This window comes from Grus americana, chromosome 15, assembly GCF_028858705.1.
Source record: "Grus americana isolate bGruAme1 chromosome 15, bGruAme1.mat, whole genome shotgun sequence".
Lineage (NCBI taxonomy): Eukaryota > Metazoa > Chordata > Aves > Gruiformes > Gruidae > Grus > Grus americana.
In genome coordinates, this window is record NC_072866.1 from 13,784,913 (window position 1) to 13,808,971 (window position 24,059).

Consider the following 24,059-nt stretch of genomic DNA (forward strand, 5'->3'; position numbering starts at 1 on the left):
ATATCCACTAGGTAATACTTTTCTTAAAAAACTGAGTTATGTGCAAAACAAAAGCCCTGTAATTTCCCTAGTATTCATAGAATCGCAGAATGGTTTGGGTTGGAAGGGACCTTAAAGATCATCTAGTTCCAACCCCCCAGCCATGGGCAGGGACACCCTCCACTATTTATGGTGTATTAAACAACAGTAATATTTAGAATGAGTGTAGTATTAGAAAACAGGCTTCATAAGATGTTTCGAGCTCTGGATATATCAAGTTGACTAATAGGAATAGAAGAAGTGACAGCTTTTCAGCAGAGTAGACGGTGCCGTTCGGAGTGTTGAGTACCAACAGCCAGTGAGTACTGCTGCAGTGCCTGGTCCGTGTTTTCAGAGCACTTGGAAACTGATTTTGATGCAGCTATCCTACTTTAAGTGGCAACAAACTTAAATGAAATTCAGTATCAGGGTGATTGAAAGTCACTATATGTACACACACACAATTTTTTTAACTGGTTCAGTGAAAAAGTCTTTTAAAAAATGTGGCCCGTGGCAATTATCCACTGTGCTTGTAACTGGTGGGGTCCTGGTTTTGGCTGGGATAGAGTTAATTCTCTTCCTAGCAGCTGCTATAGTGCTGTGTTTTGGATTTAGGATGAGAATAATGTTGATAACACACTAATATTTTAGTTGTTGCTAAGCAGTCAAGGACTTTTCAGCTTTTCATACTGCCCTGCCAACAAGAAGGTGGGGGGCACCCAAGAAGCTGGGGGAGTACACAGCCAGGACAGCTGACCCAAACTGGCCAAAGGGATATTCCATACCATATGATGTCATGCTCCGTATATAACTGGGGGGGTTGGCTGGGAGGTGACGTGGCTCGGGACCTAGCTGAGCATCGGTTCCGGGTGGTGAGCAATTGTGGTGTGCATCGCTTGTTTTGTATATTCTATTATTATTGTTGTTGTTGTTATTTCCCTTTTCTGTCCTATAAAATTGTCTTTATCTCAACCTTTCTCTTCTCAATTCTCTCCTCCACCCCGCTGTGTGTGTGGGCAGTGAGCGAATGGCTGTGTGGTTGTTTTAGCTGCCAGCTGACTTAAACCATGACATGAGCCGCAGAAACCAAAAGACTTAATTAAAACATACAATTTCAGTTTCCTGGAGAGCACACAAGCCCATTAACTGTAGCAGATATTTTCATTCAATTTAAAACTGGATGTAAGCTGCAGTTTCTTTTGGTATGAAATAGTTCAACTCGGTAGATCTAACTAGGATTACATGCACCTTCAGAAAGCTTTCTTATTATCATGATGTTGAAGTTCAGAGTAGCTGGGACTTAGATTTACAGAATAGATGGACTTTGTCCCCCTGTTTTTAATGAAAGTATTTTAGTTCATTTTTTCCGCCTTAAGGAATGGAATACACTAGTTGGGCGATTTCATTAAAGGATCTTTCTTTTATGATAATCATCAATATTTAACTAAAGGGGTTTTTCCCCCCAGTATCTACAAACACTTAAATGGTTTTGGGGAAAAAAATGTTTATGAGACACACATGTTCCTTTTTCTGTGTAAAGATCACCAGATGCTGGAGACAAATTTAGAATTTTCTGCTAAGGCCTTTGTAGTATTTGAGAAAATACAAAATTGCAAGACAGCTTTATGGTAAATTTCTTTGTTTAGCTAATTTGTTTAGATCGTAGGTGCAGACAGATCATTTGCACCTCTTAGGAGATAAGTGGCTGGATCTCTGCGTTTCTGGCATTTTAGAGTTGCTCAGGTTCCAGGTAAGGAATGTATGTGAACTTAACATGGTGCTTCCGGTCCACGTAAATCAGCATCACTCCGGTAAAGTTGACCAATTCTTGCCAATCAAAATTCATGCAAATTATCCTTATTCTAGGTATTGCAGACTGAATTTATCCCAGGGACAGAGTGTCAAAGGCGTACTGACTCTGCTGGCATTACTCTGCAAATGAGTTAGCCCGGTGAGCTGGCAGGGTGGAAACAGCAGCTCTTATCTTAACCCACTGTTTGTTAGCTTCACCCGCACTTAGGACTTATGACGGGGAACGCTGCTGAAATTTGGCAGCATGAAAACATTCCCCACAGATACTTTGCTGCCAGTTGCAAAGACCAACAGGAGGCACAGATGGTGGTTTTCCTGGAAAATATAATATAATGCCATTTCATATTAGAAACGTCAGGGAAAGCTGACCTGGTGACTTATCAACTAGACATCACCTTGGCTGTGTAGGAAACTCTTGTGAAACAGACTGACACTGCAGGGACCGGGTTTCCAGTAAATGCAAAAATATTGACATAGTTCTTAGATAACATTTATAAGAATGAGTATAAAACTGGTTTGTGTTTGGAGTTTGAAGGGGGAAATCGGCCCTCGGTAGAGTTGCACTGAAGCTGAAATTACTTCAAAATTTGTCACATCTGTTGGCGATCAACAGATACATTTCTGATAATGGTCAGCAAAAGTCTGAAACAGCTTGTTCTTGACACTCCTGCGGCTTTTAATTTCTATTGCTTGATGAAGGAAATACCATTTTCTAGCTGCTTCTTGGATGAACTTGTGTATTTACTGATGGCATCTTCCTATTCCATTTATAATGTCTGGATAAAATATCTTGAACATTTTATATAGGCTACTATAATATTAATGCTGATCTAAGGGTGGCTATTATTTTACCCCTTATCCATCAAAATTTTCTACCAATAATCCTGATTTCTTACAAGGCTCCCCATTGCACCTCTATGTATGGAATGACCCTTCCATCAAACTTGATGAAGCCACTGTCTGTTCTAGGATGTTTGTGAAGGGTTTAGAAGTTTAAGTATTTGCTGGTTTGATTTGAGCCCTTAGCCATACCTCACAGGTGTGTGGATGGCAACGCTTCCTTACTTATTCTTAATGGTGTCATTTTTTTCCAGCCAAATATGAGGCTGGACAAATGTTTCCAAGGGCAAAAAGCCAAAGTAGTTTTGGGGCAAGAAAAGTGCAAAGGAGTCTGGGACCTCCGTAAACCAGGACTCTCTAAACCTAAAGTCTCCCATTACAACATCATCTGTGAAGTTACACCTTGAGTATACTGCCTGTAGCCACCTGTTACCCACATTCTGTCCAATCCACGGTGTTTTGGGAAGCCATGGTTAGGATTTGTACAAATTCCTGGGACTTCAGCCAAATAAATGACATTGAAATAAATATCAGTGCTTAGTAATTGCAGTGTATTGATTCACATGCCATTCAGCAATTACTGTTTGGTTTTTTTTTAATTCGAACAGATTTTTTTCTTAAAGATTTCTTAGTGTCCTCAATAGGTACACACATTTTTAAAAATCTTGCACACCACAGGAAGAAAGCATGACTTCTGTAGCAGATTTTGTTTCTGCAGGAGCTGTGTAGAGCCTGTATAAAATACATTTATAATCTGCTTCCTCCTGTGCTAATGGGTGGAAGCCTGAGGAGTAATTAGTTTGTCACAGAGCCAGTTTCTTAGTAATGATTGATAAATGGTTGTTTTTACATAGCCCACACAGGCACAGGGTGCATACCAACAGTAAACCACAGTTTGTAGGGAGGTCACTGGAGCCTACTAGCCTATCTTCACTATCTTCATTTAAATGAGCCTTATGTGTTTTAGCTGTTGTGGAAAATATGCAGACTATTCTGATAAACTCTTATCTGATGTTCAGATCCTGCATGCAGGAGTTCAAATGAATCATTCTGATGTGCAGATCACAAACATAGACGTTCACATGAATCATATTGTCCAGACATTTGATTAGCTTTTTTTCATCATTTCAGAAGCAGTCCAACTTCTGCTGAAATCTGTGGGATATTGCTTTGACTTAAACGATGGGGCCAATCAAATACGTGAAGGATGTGATGCTGGCGTAAGAAATGGGGTGCTGCCTTTTTATACTGCTTTAGCATTTATACAAAGAGGACATAAAGTTCAGCTGACAGAGCCCTAAAGGAAAGTAGGTTTTCTGCTAAGTGCAGTAGAAAACAGATTTGCAAATATCATGGTGATTAGCATAGTTAAAAATGCTTATGGATGCTAAAAAGGACAGCAGTCATTCTGCTTATTCAAAGCTTCTGCTGAGAGCAGTTAGGAAATTTTTGGTGCTTTGAAGTTTGCCTTTGGCTTACCTTCTTTTATAATATAAATGAAAATGCAGCTTAATTGTGATTAATTAGTTAATTAGTTACTGCTGTGTCTTAGCTGCTTTGCAGTAATATTTCACAGTCTGGTTTGCTGTGTGTTTTATTATTATGCTTTGAATAGAAGATTCATAAGTATCGCACTTTCACTGAGAACTTTTTCACTTTAATAAAGACGAATTAGATTAACTTTTGATCAGTTCCTCTGCTATGCTTGTGCTATGCTGTTACACTTCTAGATTGAATATACAGAAAAATTGAGATCTCATCTATTCAGAGCGATTCATAAAAAACTTAAAGGCACATACTCAGTATATAAAGAAGCAGTAAATGAGAAATCTGGCCTCATGTGCAGGAGCATGAAAATTGACATGCGTAAGACAAAGCCTACTGTAACTTTCTCTTGGACAATTAGATAAAAGTAGGAGCATGACAAGTTTAAACAACGGCATTTTTCCTAAAGAACTGTTATCTAAATACTGAACACTGGTTTCTAATGATGGCACTATTCATTTTCACTGCTCCAAGGTTTATATGCATTATTTCTAGGCTCTTAAAAACTGAAAGCAATCTAAAAGGTGAACTTAAAATCTCACCTGGTAGGCTCTGCCTTGTTGTTCCTTGATGGCTGGCAGAAACATTTTGCCCATCAAGTCGGACCCTTTTCAAAGTAAGCTCAGCAGAAAGTCCAATATCTCATTTCTCCAGCAGGAGTAAACAATGGGAGAGCTTAGAAAAAGACCGCTGACGCCGCTGCGCTGCCCTGGGTAGTGGCACCGAACTCTGTGTATACATGTGACTTCCCCTGCACATACATACACATAATCCTTTAAGCCTCAGCTGCACGCTCCTATTGGCGCAGAGGGCTGTTGCAAAAACAGGAGGCCTGATCCTGCCATCGGGACTATTCTGCATACCATGCTTGTAATTGTGAAAGGGGGTTTTCAGGGGTCTTTTTTTGGAAAGGACAAACTGAAGGGACGTTACTGTGGTTCGAGAACAGTTCAACCTTTGGTGTAGTTACATAACGGGAGGAGTTACATAGCGGCTGCATCGAACCGGGAGAGCTTTTTTGGTACGAGAAAAGAATTTTTACCACAGGACTAGCTATTCTGCAAAGCTGTGCATGTTAAGAGTAATACACCTGGAGCAAAATAAGCCAAAAGCAAAAATATTATGTTAGTAAAATTTGATTTTCTTTAGAGCTCCTCATCCCAGCTGTGTTTGTCGAGTCATATCCCTTCCCGCCTTTGAAAAACAATGCTGTTTAGCAGAAGCCTGTAACATCCACTTGGCCTCTGGAGAGTTTAGACAGTAACCAACCTTAGACCTGAAAAAGAGCCAATGTGTGCTTTAAAAAATACTTTACTGTAAACCTCAGAATTATTTTAAGCATTCAAAAAGAACATTTTAATTAAAAGAAAAAGGAGTAAGGAAAGTGCGACTGCTATATCATCTTACTTTAATGAGATGGTAGGTAAATGTAAATTCTTTCCATTTGAATAAAAAGCATGTAATATCATGATTCTGTCTACTTAGCTTGAATACAAATAGTCCTTAAATAATTTGCCTTGTTAAACTGTAATGAAGAATTAATTTATGTGTTTTCCTTCCTCCTCACAGCAATGAAGTGTAATATATGCTTTTACTTCTCAACCAAAAAGGAGTTCACCCCTAAAATGAATTTGTCATTCGTGTTAGGCATATATATATAGCACATGTATTTTCTTTAGTGTATGTAATATACATGTATTTTCTTATTTTATACCATTAGTTGGTCATTTTTATTCTTAGGGTATCTTTAAAGCTTCAGAATAGGACTCTAAGACTCTAAGGTTAACACCTGAGAACTTTTTTGATTGTCAGTATTTACAATCTAAGTTTTTGCCTAGTTATTTTTTTTTGTTGCTTTTGGCTAAGCTTTTATTGTTTATGTTAAAGTAAAAAAAACCCCAAGTCTCTATTTACAGTCTTTATAACATAGCTGCTCTGTTTGTAGGTCCCATGTTAATATTTTCTGTTAAATGCTTTATTGTTGGAGATTGGTCAAATTGTTAAATAAACAAGGGCTTCTTTAATCTCAGAAGTAATATCTCTATGAGGAGACAATGTGGGGCAGCCCAGGATTATGCTTTTTCCTTTTTTTTATGGTTTGTAATATTTCATGCTTATCACTCGTTTGGTTAAGCCGTTACGTATGGCTTGTATTTTGAAACACAGTGCAAAACCCTGAAACTGTGTTGATTTACATCTGATAAAATAGCAGTGACAGTTGGGCATAGAGTTTAAGGTGAAGCGTGCTTTCCTTTTGAAATTCAGGCCTCATAAACTTCAGCGTATAGGCTTTTGCAGGAGAAAAATGCAGAGATTGGGAGATGGAATAGTACTCCTTCGGTCTCTAGGGAGAGCAGAAGGTAATAACGTGGCTCCTTCAAGTCTGCTGCTCTCCTGGTTTTACAGAGGCGACTCTTGCTCTTGCAGCCCCGCCAGTCCGGCACAGTTTGCAGTGCCCGCAACCGAATAGTTTTGGCGTTATCCTGGTCAGGTTTGTCTAGCACTTTCTCCAAGGCTTGTTTGAATGTAAAGATACATAATCCCCTACACAGTCCTGCTATGTAGCTATCACTTGTCACTGATCGTCTGGGATGACTTGGGGTAGCTGTGGGGCGGAGACTGTCGTGCTTTAACCAAAAAGGTCCAAATTCTAACAGTATCTGTACTTGTAGAACTTGCCCAGGTATTTCTTGTGGCAGACCCCGTGGGGCTTTGTGCTGAAACTCGGTCCTGGCCAGACAGCCGCAAGGGGACCAAGTGAAATGGTGAACAAGGATGTTTGAGGTTTACTTTAGTGACTTATTTTTTAACTCTGCCTCATTGCAAAGTAGGCCAGTGCCAGCCTTGGTGAAGGTGGAGCCTCTTCTGTGACCTGCCAGGAAAATTAGCCCATACTTAAAACACCTTTAAACACAAGCCAGATATTTTTTCTGTGCAGGTGGTAGAAGTTCAGTATGAGCGTGAAACACGTACATAACCTAATGCACTTTTTCTTTACAGCCACTAAACAGAAGCCTTGGGGTCTCCTCACATGCTTAATTTTCATGAAGAAGTCACCATGTGTTTGAGGTGCTGATGTTTCTGACACACTCCTGCATCTGATATGAATTCATAGACAACTCTGCTAATATTTTTTACTTACAGGAGCTAAATAAGACAAAAAAGAAGTAGTTCTGTTCAATTTTGTTTGGCAAATAATGACTTTCAACAATTCATCCTAGGAGTGCTCTATGCAGTAACTTAGACTTAGGTAGAGTTAGTGATTCAGATGGATTAAACAAATCACAAGGTTAAAGTGAAAGTAGTTATTTAGGACTGTGGTTGCCAGAACATTATTTTTATGAGCTGAAGTGGTTTTGTTGAAGCATTGCTATGGCATTAGTGAATTAGTGGGTGTACATTTGGGCCCTTCATACTTGTGTGTAAATTATCTATAAAGAATAGGTATTCATATGAAAGGATTATCAGAAATATTTCTCAGTATACTTTTATCTTAAGCTGAAGGGATGGTACCCTCTGAGGAGCGCAAACGGTGGTACATGATAAAGAGACTGCTGTGGGCAAAGGTCTCCTCGTTCATCGCACAGAATGCAGCCAGTCCCCACTGCCATTTCTTCTTATTTTTCAGTACTGTTGTTTTAAGCATAGAAGTAATATGTAATATTAATGGGATTAATTCGGGACTGTTTATTTGTGTTTTATCTTAGTGTGAGTATTCAGCAAGTTCATATTTGGTCATAACATGTCTGAAAATGCTTTGATAATTACTTTAAAAAAATTTGAATGTGCAAATCAGGTGAAGCAAGCAAGACTTATTTGCAAATTTTAGATTAGTTGTTTAGAACTGCCTTTTATATGACCATAGCTTTTAGTCCCTTTCATTTTTTAATCTGCTCCACTATTCAGGTTCCAAGAACTTTGATGGAAAACTTTAAAAAGGTGACCACAATTGTACCAGTGCTGCAACCCCATTAATCATACATTCATTCTTCAGAACCAGCGTCTCTGGTTTGAGAAATTCAACCAGCTTCCCCTAAGGGCCGTTTGCAAACGAGTTCCGGTGAGACTGGCTGCGGTGGCTGGATGCATGGCACGGGCTCCCTTCTGGCCAGGGCCACCAGCCTGGCAGCAGCCGCAGCAGAAGGATGCGTGTGTCCATGCTCTCGCAGCTTGATTTCCAGAACGGACCACAAAGATGCAGCCTTTTAAGGGGCATTGCAGTGAACTGAAGCTGCTGAGACAGGTGCATGAATGTTATTTTCCTTGTGCGGCTCTATTGCTACAGGAGTGGGAACCTCCAGGTTGGGAGAGGAGCGATAGCATCTGGATCCATCACAGCTCCTTCCTCTGCTGACGTGACTCAGAATCCTCATGTGGTTCTAGCAAAAATCCCTCAGAGCTGCTAGCCCAGCTAATTCAGAGAAATTTTCCAAAAGTATCCCGAGCTTGTGATTCACTTCAGTAGCATGCCTTTTATTTCTTTACTTATTTATTTATTTATTTTGAAAAGACCATGATTCTATTTCAAATACATGGCTCTCTGCTAAAAACATAGGACAAAACCTGATAGTTGCACACAAATGGGAGCAATAGTAATAGGCAAGACAGGAGTGTGTCTTTTCTGTTCAGTCGGTGTTTTTTCACTTGGGCTCCTTGGTATTTATTTGACCTCTAATTTGAATGGCCAAACTGCTGAAATTCACTGTTAGGTCATTGCTTCTGTAGATGTATTAGAGATGTATTATGGTGCGTCTGGGTGCATCTTTTGTCTCTGCATACTCCGGATAATTTTATTAGCTATTGTTCGAAAATGTCATTGGACATTAAATCAGTTTATTTAGCTATTGGGGGCTAATCCAAACATACAGAATATAATGCACTGCTCCTGACCTTTTCCTGTTACCAGGCTTTAAGCAGCTCTTTCCTTTGCAGACCGCAGGTGGTGGGGATGGGGGAAAGGCTTTAACCCTCTGGGTGTATTTTGTGAAGACTTCAGGACAGGCTGAAGGCACTACACCTCACTTCGCAGCACAGGAAAAACAGGAGAGGAGATGTATAAGAAGGGAAAAAATCCAGGGCCTTACTGTCTTCTGTAATAAATGCTTGGGTGCAGTCTCCCCACCCTTCAACACTGTAGAAAAGATGTAAAGCAACAAGATTGCATGCTTAGTGGCTAGCTAGCAGGATTTCACAGCCAGCTGACCGTGAAGGGCTTCTAACTTCTGAAATCTGCTTAATTGAACATTACTTTTTGAAGCCTTCTAGATTTTGCTGAAAATTCTTGCACAAAAATCTTTTAAGATGAAGTTGCAGGGTTGAGGAACTATTTATTTTAAAGGATATGGAAACTGGAAATGGAGTTAAAACATCATTTCCTCTATCTATTTTACTATTGCCACTTTTGATCTATGTTCATTTGAAAATACAATTTTATTAATAAATCTCCACCCCAGCAGGTATTTTGATAGCAGATATCTTTTGTATTTGTTGTTAATAGCAAATTTTAAAGGGAAGAAAAAAAACAGAGGAAGAATGCAACAAAAATGTTGACCTCAATGAATAAAAATTGGACTGTTTGCACTATAAGAAAATGAGATAATTATGGCTATAAAATCCTGTGCTCAAGGAATGAAAATAAACAACATACACGCTATGTGGAAATGGGAGAGCACCATTGCATTAGGACAGATTCACTGAAATCTTTTTTTCTATAATAATTCTTAATAATGTGGGGATATATTTTTAGTTAAGGACTAAAACTGCCCAGGAGAGTGTTCCTGGAGTTTGGCAGCAGTGCAAGAGGACGGTTTACAAACATTCCACACCATGAAAATATTTAGAAACCAGTAATGTGACATTTGGCCACTATTATAAGCAGCAGTAGATGCATTTTTTGTTGCATTACAACAAAAGTGAGTGGTCCATTTGTCTGGTAACAAACGAAGATTTCCTACCCAGTCTGCTTTGCAGTCATTCCATAGAAAATTTAAATTTTAGGCTTACTCTCCTTTTTTTTTTTTTTGGGGGGGGGAAGTGATTAAAAAAAAGGCATGTCAGAACAAAGGGTTAAACCATCAGTTAAATACAGCACAGTAACACTGCAAAGTAGTCAGAGCCATTGTGGAGCTGCACTCTTTGTTTCTAGATTTTAGAATGAATTTTTCCTTTAAGTGATAGCTAAATAGTTCTCTTAGATTGTTTGTGTGTTACATGAACCATATCAGATCAGTCTATAAAGTTCAGCATTTTCTCCAGAATGTCTGAAATCCTACTACAAAGAGTACTTGCATCTTAGAGTCTAACACCAAGTAGAAATAAAAGGCTGAAATAATAACACCACTAACTTGCTTAATTAATTGTATGTTTCTGTACTTAAGCTTGAAGGGTGGAAAGTATTGCTTTAAAGACTACCTACAAAACTGGTGAATGAGCAGCCACTTAGGGTGCCACTTCAAAGAGAACGCCCAAGAGAGCAACAGAAGGAAGCTGCTTTTGAATTCTCTCAGTTCCTCCTGGCAGCCCAGAGCTTGCAAAGGAAAACAACCCAGAAATGGTTATTTTCTTTTGTGTTAGTTACATAACCAGCTCCCAGCAAATAAAACTGGAGGTGGAGCGGCCGTACAAAGATCCACTTAATAACCTGTGCCTACCCTAGCTGCTCAGAGAATCTTACCTGACTGTAATAGTTTTTCTTTCCTTGCTAAGGGAGATTCCTCGCACTGTCTCCAGACAAAAACCCGATAAAATTCAGGAGCCAGTTGTAGCTCTCAGTTGCAGTGGTACATACTTTGCGATTCAAGCCTTCACAGTTACTCCTGATTTATACCTTACTGCTGAACCAGTCGAACAGATCTTGGTTTCTACTATTTTTTATTTTTCAGATTTCCCTTTATTGCTGTAGTTAATATTAAAGAAGTAGAAAAAAGTATGAAAATGGAAACCTGATTTTTACAAGAGTGCTCAGCCTTTCCTTTAGGATCAGCTGAAGCTCCAAGAATTGTGCTTTCATGCTAATTGTCCTATGCTATTTTTAAACTTTGCCTTTGCAGTCATGCTGTAGCTTCCATTAACCAGCACCCGAGATGCAGGCGGGTACTTTGTTCCTGTCGATGACAGCTCCAGCTGGTCAGCATCCTTTGTTCTGGCAATTGTGCTCTTTGCCTCCCTGTCCTTGGTAGCCATCCTCCCGGCTATCCACTACGCGCCACGCACTGACCTAGTCAGCTGGCGGATTGCCGTCTCTGTCTCCCTCGTTATTTTCTTCCCACAGCTCTACTAATGACCTTAGCTTTGGGACTTCAGTTTAGGATTTTCTAGATCCCAAATTCTGGAATTACATGTGTGCTCTTTCATTGTCAAGTGGCAGCTGTAACACCACTGCAGAGATGTTATAGTGCCATCATTTAAAGGATGATTAGGACACCAGTTTGAGGGTAGCTATTACTGATGATATAATGGGTAAAAGGATCGACAGAATTTATGCATTTGGCAGTTCTAACCATTTTTTACACTTGCTTTATGTGAAATTAGGCCTGGAAAGGAGAGACTTGTAATAAGTATGAAATTCTAAAATGTCACCTCTGCCAAATTCTACAAACTTTACTATCATTGCCTCTGTAAGAATTAAAAGTCAGTTCATGTAGTCCAGAGCAGCAAATACTGTCAGACAATGTGTAAAGGGAATTTATAAGAGCTAATATTTAACATCTTGAAATGAGAAGCATCCAGGATAATTTTTGAAATCACTTCACTTGAATTCAGTATATATTACAACAAAATATGAAGGTAAATATTAAGGTATTTTCATCAGGTGGCTTTAAATTAATCTTTGGATTTCCTTTGAAGAAAGAAAATAAAGAACCTTTGAGTAATGGAGAAAAAGGGTTCTCTTCATATTGCTATCTGTCTAAAGTATGACAGTGAGAGAAAAATCACTTAGAAATAATTCCATTTCCATGTTTAAAGCTCTGGTTATTTGAGTCCAGAATGCTTTTAAATTATCTGTTTTAGGTCTTGATACTGCAAATTAACTTTGGATAGTTAGATGCATATATACAGGCAGAACAAAACCCCACTGAAATTAATAGGCTGGTGTTGCCTGGGGTTCTGTCTCGTACGGCTGTTTGCTTTTGTTTATTTTTGAAGTGTTTTAGAATGCTTTTTCCAACTAAATATATGATGTTCCGTGTATGACAGATGGATAGTACCAAACTTCAAACCATCTGACAAAGCAGCTTTCCTTTGCTTTGTTTAGGAAGATCTCTTTGATTCTGCTTGTATTTAAAGTGTGCTGCTGGGTAATCATGGACATGTATCTCTTTAAACCGAATTCAAAGAGTATCACGAACTGACACCTGCTTAAGTCTTTAATTAAAAAGTGACTTAATCTCTAACAATCTCTACATACATAAGCAGAAAGTATCTGTGTTTAATGTGTACTTTGAACTGCCATTCATTTAGAAATCAAAGATTTGTAAATGAAACACAGTATGCTAGACATCATGATGTTTGACTGGAATCCTTCTTGTTGGCATAGCCTAGTTTTCCTGATGCTGTCAGCCCCTGGGAATACTTTCTTACTAAAAATTACATATAGAGGGAAAAATATAAAAAGACTACCTTAAAAAAAGTGTGTGTATCAACTATATACAAAACATACTTAAATTAGGCAAATATATAAAGTGGGATATGTAGTGGGGAATTGCTCCTCCTTGGAAGGGTCAGCAGAGGGAATACTGTTTGTATTTCCACGTGTATATACCCTATAGAAAGAGGTGTATTCTCTGTATTTTTCCCAACTGTGTAAATCTTGCTGGGGTAATATATTTTAAAGACTGACCTAAGTTTAGTTAATGTTCATTAATGTTATTTTGTATTCTCAAAAATTCTCAAATCTCTCAACTTTTCTCCTCCAACAGATACGTCCCACAATATTTTTGAATCAAATGTATGGACAATCTTGTCTTTTTTTTTTTTTTTTGGCAGCTGGGGATGCTAAATGGCAGTAAGTGATAATAAGCATTGATTTTATCTGTTGAGGAGAAAAAGAAGAAAGAAGAGTGGGCTCTTCAGTTTTTGCAGATCCATAGTTTCAGTTATCCCTACCCGCTGGTGGCATCTATAACAATTTCCAGCACAATGGTATGTCTGATCTCACCTCTGCTGCCCTCCCAATCAAGTTTAACGTGTTGTTTGAGAACCTCAGCCTCTCTCCCAAGCAGAAAACATCAGTAACGATTCTTTTTGCAAAATGAACGTGGCCTCCTCTGCCAGGACAGGAGATGAAACTTCATAAGGGAAAGATGAACACAGCCCTTAATTTGTGAGAGGAAGGAAGCTGGTAGAGAGAGAGAGAATGAAGGTTTATAGTAATACGAAAATGAGTATGAAGGGGACCTTGATCTTAGCAGGCAACAGGGAGGAGATTGGGGGCAAGCTGGAGACATAAAGCTCCATGGTGATAAATGGAGAGGAGTAAATTGTGAAGGAGAGATGGATGATGAAAGGAGCCTTGGGCATGGCTGTGGATGGGAAGGGGACAAGTCTACCAAGCCAATGGAGTGGATGGCAGGGGGGATGCGAGAGACCCCTAGTACGTGTAGTGAGCTTGACTTGCATGAGCTTAGAAGCGTGTAACGCTTTTGACATGCTCATCTTGTCTATCTTGAGTCGTTGCACTGTCTGTGTTATGCATGTGTTGAGTTAACTTACTAGCAAAGATGTGTGGAAATGCATCCGGAAAGCAGATGAACATTCCTTAAAAACATTTTGGAGCTGATGTTTGAGAGTACAGTGTTAAAGACATTTGCTTTTGATTTGTTGTATCCTCCTGCAGAGCTCACCAAACTAGTTTTGGGTAAGAGAAGATGGCACAAAGAACTTTGGCTTGATTTAAACTGTGCGTAGTTGTGTTTTTAGGATGGAGACTTAAATGCTGAAATGTTATTTGTTTGGGTTCGGTCTTTTTTTTTTTTTTTTTTGAAACTAACTTTCCCCTTATACTATGGTTTGTTTATATTACTTGCTTCAAAATATTTGGGATATTGTTTGGGTCACTGTTACCTGCTGTTTATGAGTATGCTTGTACTTGCTGGGGCCAATTTATACCATGATACAAAGAATCCAATGTGACAATCAAAGGATCATGGTGCTTCACCCTAGGAAAGATTAGACCTGATGTCTCTATGAGCCACATTCAGGGAAAGACAGTTGAGGGAATTTAAAAAAAAAAAAAGTCTTTTACCTGTGGCACAGGTATGTCACTATGAAGTTATTGATGGCTGTTGTCATTGCACGTCCAAAACTCATTAAGGTAAATGTTTGTTTGTCCTCTTTTCTCCTGTCTGAACTTTGCTTCAAAAAGCTATAGCCACCACTGGAAGATTTCAATTAAGAAATTGGGAGTCTGAGGTTAAATGCTATGAGTTATGATTTATGATTTCTATGATTATTCAAAAAATTTATTGCACTGCGGTATTAGGAAACCAATATGTCTATGATTATAATAGATAGCAGGAAAAAATAGAAAGACAGTCTGAACAAATTCCGGATGCATTCTGGTATTTAAAATCTTTACTATTTTTTACTAGACTGAATCAATCATAGAGTAAGGTCAGAAGGGACCTCAGGAGGTAATCTATCCAAATTCCTGCCCGAAGCAGGGTTAGCTATGAGATCAGACCAGATCCTGAAAACCTCTGAGGACAGAAACTGTGCAACCTCTGGACAACTTGTTCCAACGCTTGATTGTCCTAATGGTAAAAAAAATAAATACTCCCTTGTATGTTGGAATCCATCTGGTTTTCAACTTATGCCCATCACCTTTTTCCATCCCACCATGCATCTCTAAAAGAGCTTTAATCAGTCTCAATAAGCCTCTTGTAGATGCAACATGGGGGTTGTTAGGTCCACCCAAAACCTTCTCTTCTCCAGCCTGAGCAAGCCCGGTTCTCTCAGCCTGTCATTGCAGGGCACATGTTCCTGCCCCTGGCTATCTTGGTGTCCCTCTGATCAACTTGCTCCAGTTTATTGAAAGGTTTCTTGTACTGGGGGCCCCAAAACTATACAGAAAAGTATCAGGTTGGTCTTTATGCAAAAAAAAAAAAAACCAACCCAAAACAAAACCAAAAAACCTTTTTATAATTCTGTTACGTGGAGGCTTAGGGAGGTTTTCATATGTTTTGTATTTGGCCAATAGGATCAAACTTTGTTAGCTGAGTCTCTTGCAGGTGTATACCTTGGAGGAGTCTTTTCTAGGCCATCTTTAGGTTTCAGGATAACGGACTTTTTATTTATTTTAACACTGGCACCTAAAAGGATAGCTGTCCTGAGCTGCATACATGTAATGGGTTTATGATCAGCCTTCAGTGAAGAATTTAAACTAGAAGCTTGTCTTGCTATGGCTGATATCTTACTCAATATATCCTTTCTGTCTTTATGCATAGACTCTAAGATTAGTGTGGTTGAGTACATTGAAACTAATGGAAAACAGACATAGAAATTGTTGCATGTTTAAAAAAAAATCATAAAATGAAACAGGAAGAGCATCATTTATTATAACACCATGTAGACTAATGAAAAACATACTGCAGGCTGGAAATTTGTTAAGAGCTGAACTCAAAAAGTTTCCATTCCCAAAAAAGTCATGGGGCCTCCGTCTGTAAGCTTGTGGCTAAAGAGGCCCTATAGTAAACTGACATAAAAAATAACTACTCCGTAAACATTTGGCTCCTGTTTCACAATAGTTGGAAATAAGTTTTCAGAAAGTGTTACCTATTGATACTGACTGTACTTTATCAAAGTAAAAGGGAGTCAGTGCATTTATGACTGGAATATTAAATTGAGAATTAAACATGGGGGAGAAGGGCACTGGGCACAAAAATGTTACGTTCGTTGTACGTAGGAGAACATGAAAAAGATGAAGTGATTTGCCGAGAGCAGCAGAACAGCACTTGGTACTGGCAGAGCCGGTATTAACATTAAATAATTCCTGGCTTCTAGTCCTTTGCTCATTAACTAGACCGGGGTGTACAACTCAGCTACTCCCCACCACTCTGAGCAGGTGCCAGCCTTTGCACTCAAGCACATTCTTCAGGCTGCATGCAAATACCTCCTGAGAGTATTGATGGTATTCGCACCATCGGTGCTCAGATGAGTGGTATTGGCCACTTAGAGAAGACCGAGTTTTGTGTCTTTTTCCTTTTAGTTGTTTGGCTTTCTTGAAGGTGCATCTTTCCTGCAGTTAGCCCAAGCTGATTGACTAGGTGTTGGCTTTGCCTTTCTCCTTCTCCTTGATCAGCCTTTGTCAATGTATGAAAATCTTTAACGTGGGCTGTGGGCTTTCAGGCAGTTTTAACTGTCACGATGGCCTGGTGGTAGACAGAGGTGATGGGGAGAGCATCACAGCCTTGGTTCCTTCTTCACGTAGACTGGCAGCAATTTGCAGAGATGATGCCAATTAAACCCTCTGAGAGCTGATGTTCCTCCAGTCTGTTCTGCAGTTCCTCTGGATGGCAGAGGTTCCCCTGCCTGGCAAGGAGCCCTGGAATGCCTCAGGATCATGGGACACATCCATGAAGCCCAAATTTCACCAACTTACAAAGACATAGTAAATTGGATGTATCTTTGTATGAGCCTACTTAGGTGGCCGGTTTGTGAGCTTTGAGAAGGAGGATGGTCTAGGAGTAAATATTGTTTGCCTTTGTTAACTCTTCAGTGAGGACTTACTAAATTTTCCAGTACCTTTTCACAATAGTAAATAGCAGGTCTAGAAGTCGCAATTTTGGTAAATGTTTTCACTGTTGTACATTGGTGAAATAAATATATAGTAATAGTCACACTATTGCTATAGCTGTACTTACATGAGGTGCAGCCCGGGAGAATGTCAGCCTGGGATGGAGCCACTGGGAGGAAAAAAAAAGAAAAGAAAGAAAAGGTGAAGCAATTGTTGGTAGGTGGTTGAAAGAAATTAAAAGAAAATTTAATCAATTCTGATAAATGCAGATCACTTTCAGTTTAGATTATGTCCCACCACACCATGGTCTGTGTAGCATTTACAATATACAATGTTCTCATCCATGATTAGATCTATAACATAATTAATTGTTCATGATGTTTGGTGTTGAACTGCTGCGTGTACTGACTTGACTGTAGCTGAAAAGTTGATAGAATCAATGTGTCACGGTGTTGATGGCTTTATTTACATTTGCGAGGTGAATTGAGGTTCTCAAATAAAAGCCATACATTAATCTAAAAATAGAAACTCAGCTTCCTTGTCCTCACTGAAGATGTCATGCTTGGTGGGTTAAAACTGCCACATAACAGTTTCGTGATGAAATATTTGTCGTGAAATATGATACTATGATAAATGTCAGTTTGGTTTGCTATTGTAAAAAGTAGTGGGTTTGGCATACTGTGTTATGTTAATTGGCTTTGGTTACCGAGTATGTATTTGCTCCTCTGTGCACTGTGGGAAAAAATACGGAGAACAAGTATATTTTGTTAAATTATAAAAACAAAACTGTAATATATCTGACCGCTCACAATTTGTATCCAGTATTTCAACATACAGATGTAACTTACCTAAAGGAGAAGAAAAATGAAGTAAAGCACTAATTTCGCTATGTCTCATAGTTTAAAAAAAAAAGTATACGCACACATATATATAGGCATTAAAGATGTTTTTAGCTTAGATAAATGTTTGACCAGTAATACTGGGAGACCAAGGTAACTTTTAAGAATAATTGTCCCCACAGTATCAAAGGTGAGTTTTCCCCTAAAAATAAAGATTAACTAGTTCAAGGGTACTTAATTATGACAGATTTTGAGGTAAGCAGAATACTTTATTTGGGAAAAAATGGATTAAGATAGCAGCCTGTACCACTCCATTCTTTTTATGTTAAAGTTTTATTGAGAGGTGCAATCATGGTCTGTAAAAGATCTGATTTCTTTCTGGTACTCATTTTTCCTTCCCCTTTTCTCTACTGTTAGCACTGGTTCTGGTCCTTACAGCTGGACCTACCCAGCCTCCCGGCTCAGCTTGGCCTCTCCTCATCCTCCATTTCACAGATTGTACCTGACGTTTAGGGACCCAAGAAAAATAAACACTGCAACCAGTATTTGGCTTGCAATTTTAGTTTCATCATTTGATGAAGAATAGTAAGTGGAAGTACAAACTGCTATTATTATGTGGTCTTGATCTTAAGAGAAAGGTATTTCAGTGTATCTGCCGTGGCTAAATGGTATTTGTGACGTGTCACACAGGTGGAATTCACCTAACACCAAGTGTAGTGGTCTTAAACTACACGGTAGTGGCTGGCTGTTTGGTCACGGACTCAGGCTGGTGTCTCTTGAGCACAAAAATGAATCTGTCACTAATTCAAGTAAAGAAACAGCCGATCTTCTGTTTATACTTTCATAGAAGTTGAAGTCATGTTGAAGGTCCTAGTAAGACAGCTGCCCCGTGCGTTACAGCAGAAAATGGATGTGGAGAGCTCTTCCCCTGTGTTTGTTGGGTGGGAAGGAGGATTTAAGTAGTTGTGGATGTGAAAAGGCCAGGCTCGCTGCTGAAGTCCCACCTGTGGAAGAGCTGCTGTACCTTCGGGAGCTCTGGGAGCTCTAGCTGTGTAGGGACAGGCCATGGGAGATGACTTCTCCTGATTGATGCAGGCCTTCAGGGGCTACACCATCCATGTAGGTATGGATACGGCTAGAATTAGATGTGAATTGTTGCTGAATTCAGCTGGCTAAATCACACAAACGTGTTTATAAGCGTGGCAAGGTGCAATACTGAGATCTGCATTGCAAGGACCACTGTCATGTGCTCACGGAGCTCTTCGGGGTGGGTTGGAGAAAGGTTCTGTCCACTGTGGTGACCCACCGGTCACCAAAGAGAAACTTTGCTACTGCTGACCTACTCCGGATTCACAAGGACAGTGTGTATCTCGCTGCCTTCCTCCCTGGTGACTCAGTTGCTCTTCTGGATTGATTTGACTTTCTTGCTTTCCGATCCTTGTTGAAATAGTTTCTTTTACGTAGTAAACAATGTTTCAGGAATGATTAAACCACAACATGAATCATAACTGAAATGCTGAGCTATACACACTGCTCTTCACATCTATAAGCCTCTGGAGATGAGTAGCAAGTTTTGTAGTGACAGCCGTAAAGTGGGTTTGCAGTTTTGCTGGGAGCAGAACCCACTGGTTTTTGTCTTTTAATGTAAGTGACTTGAGGGGAATAAAAAGGTGGTTGATCAGTTTGAAATGAAGTTGTAGCATGGACAGAATGAGCACAGTATTTCTAGATAGCTTAAAGAATGGAGTAGATTTTCAAATTTCATATGTAATGTATAATTTTGTTCATGAGGCCTATGTTTTATGTTCTAAAAAATATAAATAACATATTGTATTAATCACATACAATTCTGAATCACGACATGAATTTTTGCAGTCCTATAATTAAGAAAAATGAAAGAGATAAGGAGTAGCAGCTATATAGCTAATAAAGGAGTTAATTTCAACGTGTGTTTTAGACCATGAAGTACTATAAAGCAAAAAGCGTTGTGTTGCCAGCACAACCCAAAGGCCGGCAGTTAACGGCTCCTCCCGTCCCCGGACCAGCATCGCTGGGGGTACTGTAGAGCTCAGGCTTCACTAAAAGTGATTCATTAGTTCAGGCCATAGTGTGCACTAGAAATGCGGAAGAAGATATAAATCATTGTTGCAGATTGTCTTTTAGCAAGGCAAACCTTTTGTATTCTGCACGTGAATATAAATTTTTCTCTGTGAAAATGTTTTTATTCTTTCAGGTTGGAATACATTTTATAAACTTATTTAACAGTTTGAAAGCCAAGAGTTCAGGTCTCCCTTTCTCTGTCAAGATTCTCCAGAGGCTGAGATCTGCAGGCCATCCAATACATCATTGTTCACATTGCAATTTTTTTTTTTTTTTAACAAGTCTGAAACATTTTCCTTGTGTGGTTTCGCAACCCCATTTTTTTTTCTTCCAAACAGCATGAGTCCTATCACTAGATCAAACTTAGAATTCACTGCTTCCAACAATTGTCTAATGGATCCACATGTTTACACAGCATGACATTGGCATCCAGATAGTGTCGTCAGAGACTCCAGTCAGTACTACTGTTTCATGCTTCCTCCCTACTTTAAAAAAAAAAAAAAAAAAAAGGAAGCTACAGGCACAGTTATTCTGGTGTTCAGGGAAGCAGTGAATGGTCCTTCTACTACAGCCACCAGTACTGTCTCACAAAATTTAGAAAACAACCTTTTTTTCATCTGCTAAAATACCTGAGAGTTGACATTTTCATTTTTATCAATGCTTATTGTATCAATAGATAGATATTAAAACGCTACTGAATGGGTGACTGGAAGATAACATTTCCAGACCCAATCCTTTTTCTGTCCTGAGTTTCCCAGACTGAATGAAAACTTTTATCAGCCTATGTCCCTACCACCAGCAGGAGTAGTGCTGCCTAGCTAAAGCTCCGGGCTACTTCTGCCTGCCACTGTGTCTGTCTTGGTGTTGATTTAAGCGTTTGCGTTGCCTTATGGTGAATCAACTCACCACATCGATGCATCTGAAAACTAACCTACCGAGCGGCGGGCTCAGTCACTTGGCATTTGCGTAGCACAGGAAGACCTTTTGTAATTAAGTTGCCTGTGTATTTTGCAAAGTGTTTAATTCCTGTTCTCTGTGATTGGATGTAAATAAATCAGTAGCAATTACTTGGCAGCAACCTTCCACAGTCATTTGCTCTGAAGAAACTCAGTCCCTGGTAGCATTAAGTGAAGGAAGGGGGGTTTGGCTAGGACACCAAAACCTTCTTTTTTTTTTTTCATGCTCTCATGGGATCTTTCACTTCCACACAAGCAACTGCCTGAATTGGCCAAGTGGTCTTGATTTAACGCTGCTTTATGAACACTACTTGTCCCAGCTGCAGGATGTCATAACCTCTATTTCCTTAGCTTAGATTTGAAATCTGGAGCCATATGATTCAGATGAACCACAACTGCCCTCACTTTAACTTGATGTATTTGTTTTGAAAATAGTGTTGTTCGCTCCAAGTTTTAGCTCCTAAGCAAATTAAGCTGATTTGCAGTGGTAAATTGGGAGTACTTACCAGCTTGATTTAAAAAGAAAAAAAAAAAAAGGCAAAAAAAGCTGAAGTAATTTTTAACTCATGAGTACCAATGAAAATACTTCATGAACATAAACTTAAAATACACAGAAGTTTTTTTTAAAATAAAACATGATAGATTGTTCCTAAGATAAGTGTAGCTCTGATGCAAAAATAATTTCTCACAAAAATAATTGCATGTCATACAGTGTTTCAGTGGAGGACAGTGAGCTCCCAAAAAACTGTTGCTGCAGACAGGTTTCAGACCCTGATGAGCAGAACTGGGTTGGCTTTGCATTCCAAATTTGATTTTACGTGGGCTCCTGTCCTTGTGCAGCTTAGAAACAAGCTTTTGGATTTGAAGTAAAGCCACCTGGCTTTGTAAAGATGCTTATCTTATTCTCTGGCCTTGTTCACATCACCAGAAAATATTAGGGCTGACAAGCCTAACTCGATACGCCTCTCAATTAATATTTTTATACTAGATTACACTGCACACAGATGTGCACAAATGTGAGATTTCTAGTCAGGCAGGAGGTATTTGTAAGTGGCAGATGCTTGCTGCTACTGTGTTGTAGCCACATGTGTGTACTCTCCACAAATAAAGTCACTGCAAATACCAGTGTCAGAGTTTAGTGCCTCTGCATGGAACTTGTTGCGTTACAGAAATTTCTCTGACAAGACAACTTTAATATGGCACTAAACTTTTCGGTTCTAGTTCGTGTACAATGTGTGTCAGCACCTCTCAACTACCTGTTCTTTTTGGCATTCTGTCTCCCGTTGAAATTTATGTGCTTATCTGTCGAACGGGGGATTATTTGTTGTTTTTTTAATTATTTTTTAAGAATAACTTAATCCAGAGTAAGTAGGCAGAATAAATGCTGTGCTACATCCTTTCTGAAGATATTTGATGGCATGCTTTAGAAATGTAAAATTTAAAAAAAAAATACAAAAAACCAGTCTTTGTCATGGCTGTAGCATGTTTAAAAAACCCCCAACAACAACAAACTGCAAAAAACCCCCTTTTATTAAAACAATTGAGACATAAGGGAAAAAAGTCAAAAATCATCTAAGAGGGTCCCTCTGACTAAAGGTCAGTCTAAATCACAAAGTATGTCATTACTGGTTACATAAATGAAGATGTATTTACAATCTCTAATTTGTAGAAATCTTTTGCAATTAAGCTTATAAACTTCATAATCTAATTACATTCTTTACTTTCACTTTCTATAATTGCCAGTTTGTAGTAGTATTTTGTAAATGTTCTTATTTATTCATAAATGCTCAGAGAGACTAAACAGAAAATTTGAGGGCTTGGGATACTTTCCTTAAATACATTTTTGAGCTGTTGGTCGATCAGTGAACTGCTTCTGCAGGCTGAAATAGAAGTGGCCGCAGTAGCACCTGCCAGTGCAGAAGGTACAGGATGCCAAGTTTGGCAAATCCAGATTTTTGTTCAGATAACACGCAGGCGGATCAATCTCAGGGCATCTGCAGAGTTGCTTTTAATTGTCAGGCGTATTTTATGGAGTGGACAAGTATTGAGGAAATTGCATTCAAATACTGAAAATGTCCTTACGATTACAGTGCAATTTTATTTGATGGATTTAGGCAATTCCGCTTGCTGCCAAACTGCATGGACTGAGTGAGGTTTTTCTTCCTCCTTCTATTTCCCCCCTCTCCCGGGGTAATGCAGTATACTGGTTCTGAGTTTACTGTAAGCCAGTGCAGCTATTCCAGATTTAAAAGCTGATTTTGGTGTCTGAAGGCAATGCTGTGGCCCAGGGACATTAGCTGAATTCCTTAGCAGTGGTTCCACGACCAGCTGGAGCAATTTCTTGCACTTCACCATCCATTCTTTTTTGGACTATGGCTGCTGAAAATTATTTATGCACCATGAGATTTAGCCCATCTGATTTCATATTTAGCACAACGTCCCAGCCTCGCGGGCTGATCTGATTTTACTTATGTTTGCACCCATACGCGCACACAAAGCTCATGTGTTTCCTGTCTCTCTAAGTCAGACCTGCAGAGCCTACAGCTTGAAGAATGCTTTGTCTAACCTCCTAGTAGCTGGGAGGCAGCGGGTGCTGCTGGGCTACGTGGCACCATTGCTGGCCAGGCAGCTCCCCGGAAGGGAACGTGTGTGCCCCCTGGCTCGCTAGCTGATTTGAACACGGGCATTTTCTTGCCAAGCAGCTGGCCCATCTGAACATGACCACCTCCTGAGAAGCTGCAGCTGGGATGTCTGCATTGCCTCCCTTTCTGGTGTATGTCTGATGGCACGTGCTAATTTCCCAGCTAACCTGCTGCTGGGACACATAGCAACAGGAGAGAGCTGTCTTTGTGTCTTTTGTTAGTAATCGACATTACTCGAGGTGAGGATTGCAGAAGAGAGGTCGGTGAGCGCTGTAGTGCTCGTGGTTGGAGAAGCTGGAGGTGTGTTGAAGGTGTTGTTATGATAGAAAAGAAGAATGGGGTTTTGCAAGGAGGAGGAAGTGGTGTGGTTGGTATTGCTCCATCCCAGTTCTCAGTGGCCCACCCATTTGTTTTGACATAAATACCTACTCTCGAGTTGTGTGGAGGCATGAAGACTAGACGCATACCTCCAGACGTGTGGTCTTCAGGGTTTGTTATGACTCTTTGAAGCTTGAGCTTGATGTTTTAATATTTTGTTTGGAGACTTAAGCATTTAGATTTATAATTCTGCCCT

The 24,059-nt window shown here is 39.5% G+C and overlaps 2 protein-coding genes across 5 annotated transcripts in view; one reads left to right on the top strand and one right to left on the bottom strand.

Annotated features, from left to right (window-relative positions):
* C15H7orf50 (chromosome 15 C7orf50 homolog) overlaps positions 1–24,059 on the top strand; it is a 129,588-nt gene that overhangs the window by 54,788 nt on the left and 50,741 nt on the right. The window lies entirely within an intron of this gene.
* GPR146 (G protein-coupled receptor 146) overlaps positions 1–24,059 on the bottom strand; it is a 54,586-nt gene that overhangs the window by 12,528 nt on the left and 17,999 nt on the right. The window contains exon 2 of one of the 2 annotated variants that reach the window (XM_054842407.1): positions 17,076–17,117. The gene's annotated coding sequence lies outside the window, so the exon portion shown is untranslated. Of the gene's footprint in view, positions 1–4,757; positions 5,149–17,075; positions 17,118–24,059 lie in introns of those variants that run through there. The other variant, XM_054842409.1, reaches the window with a different exon arrangement.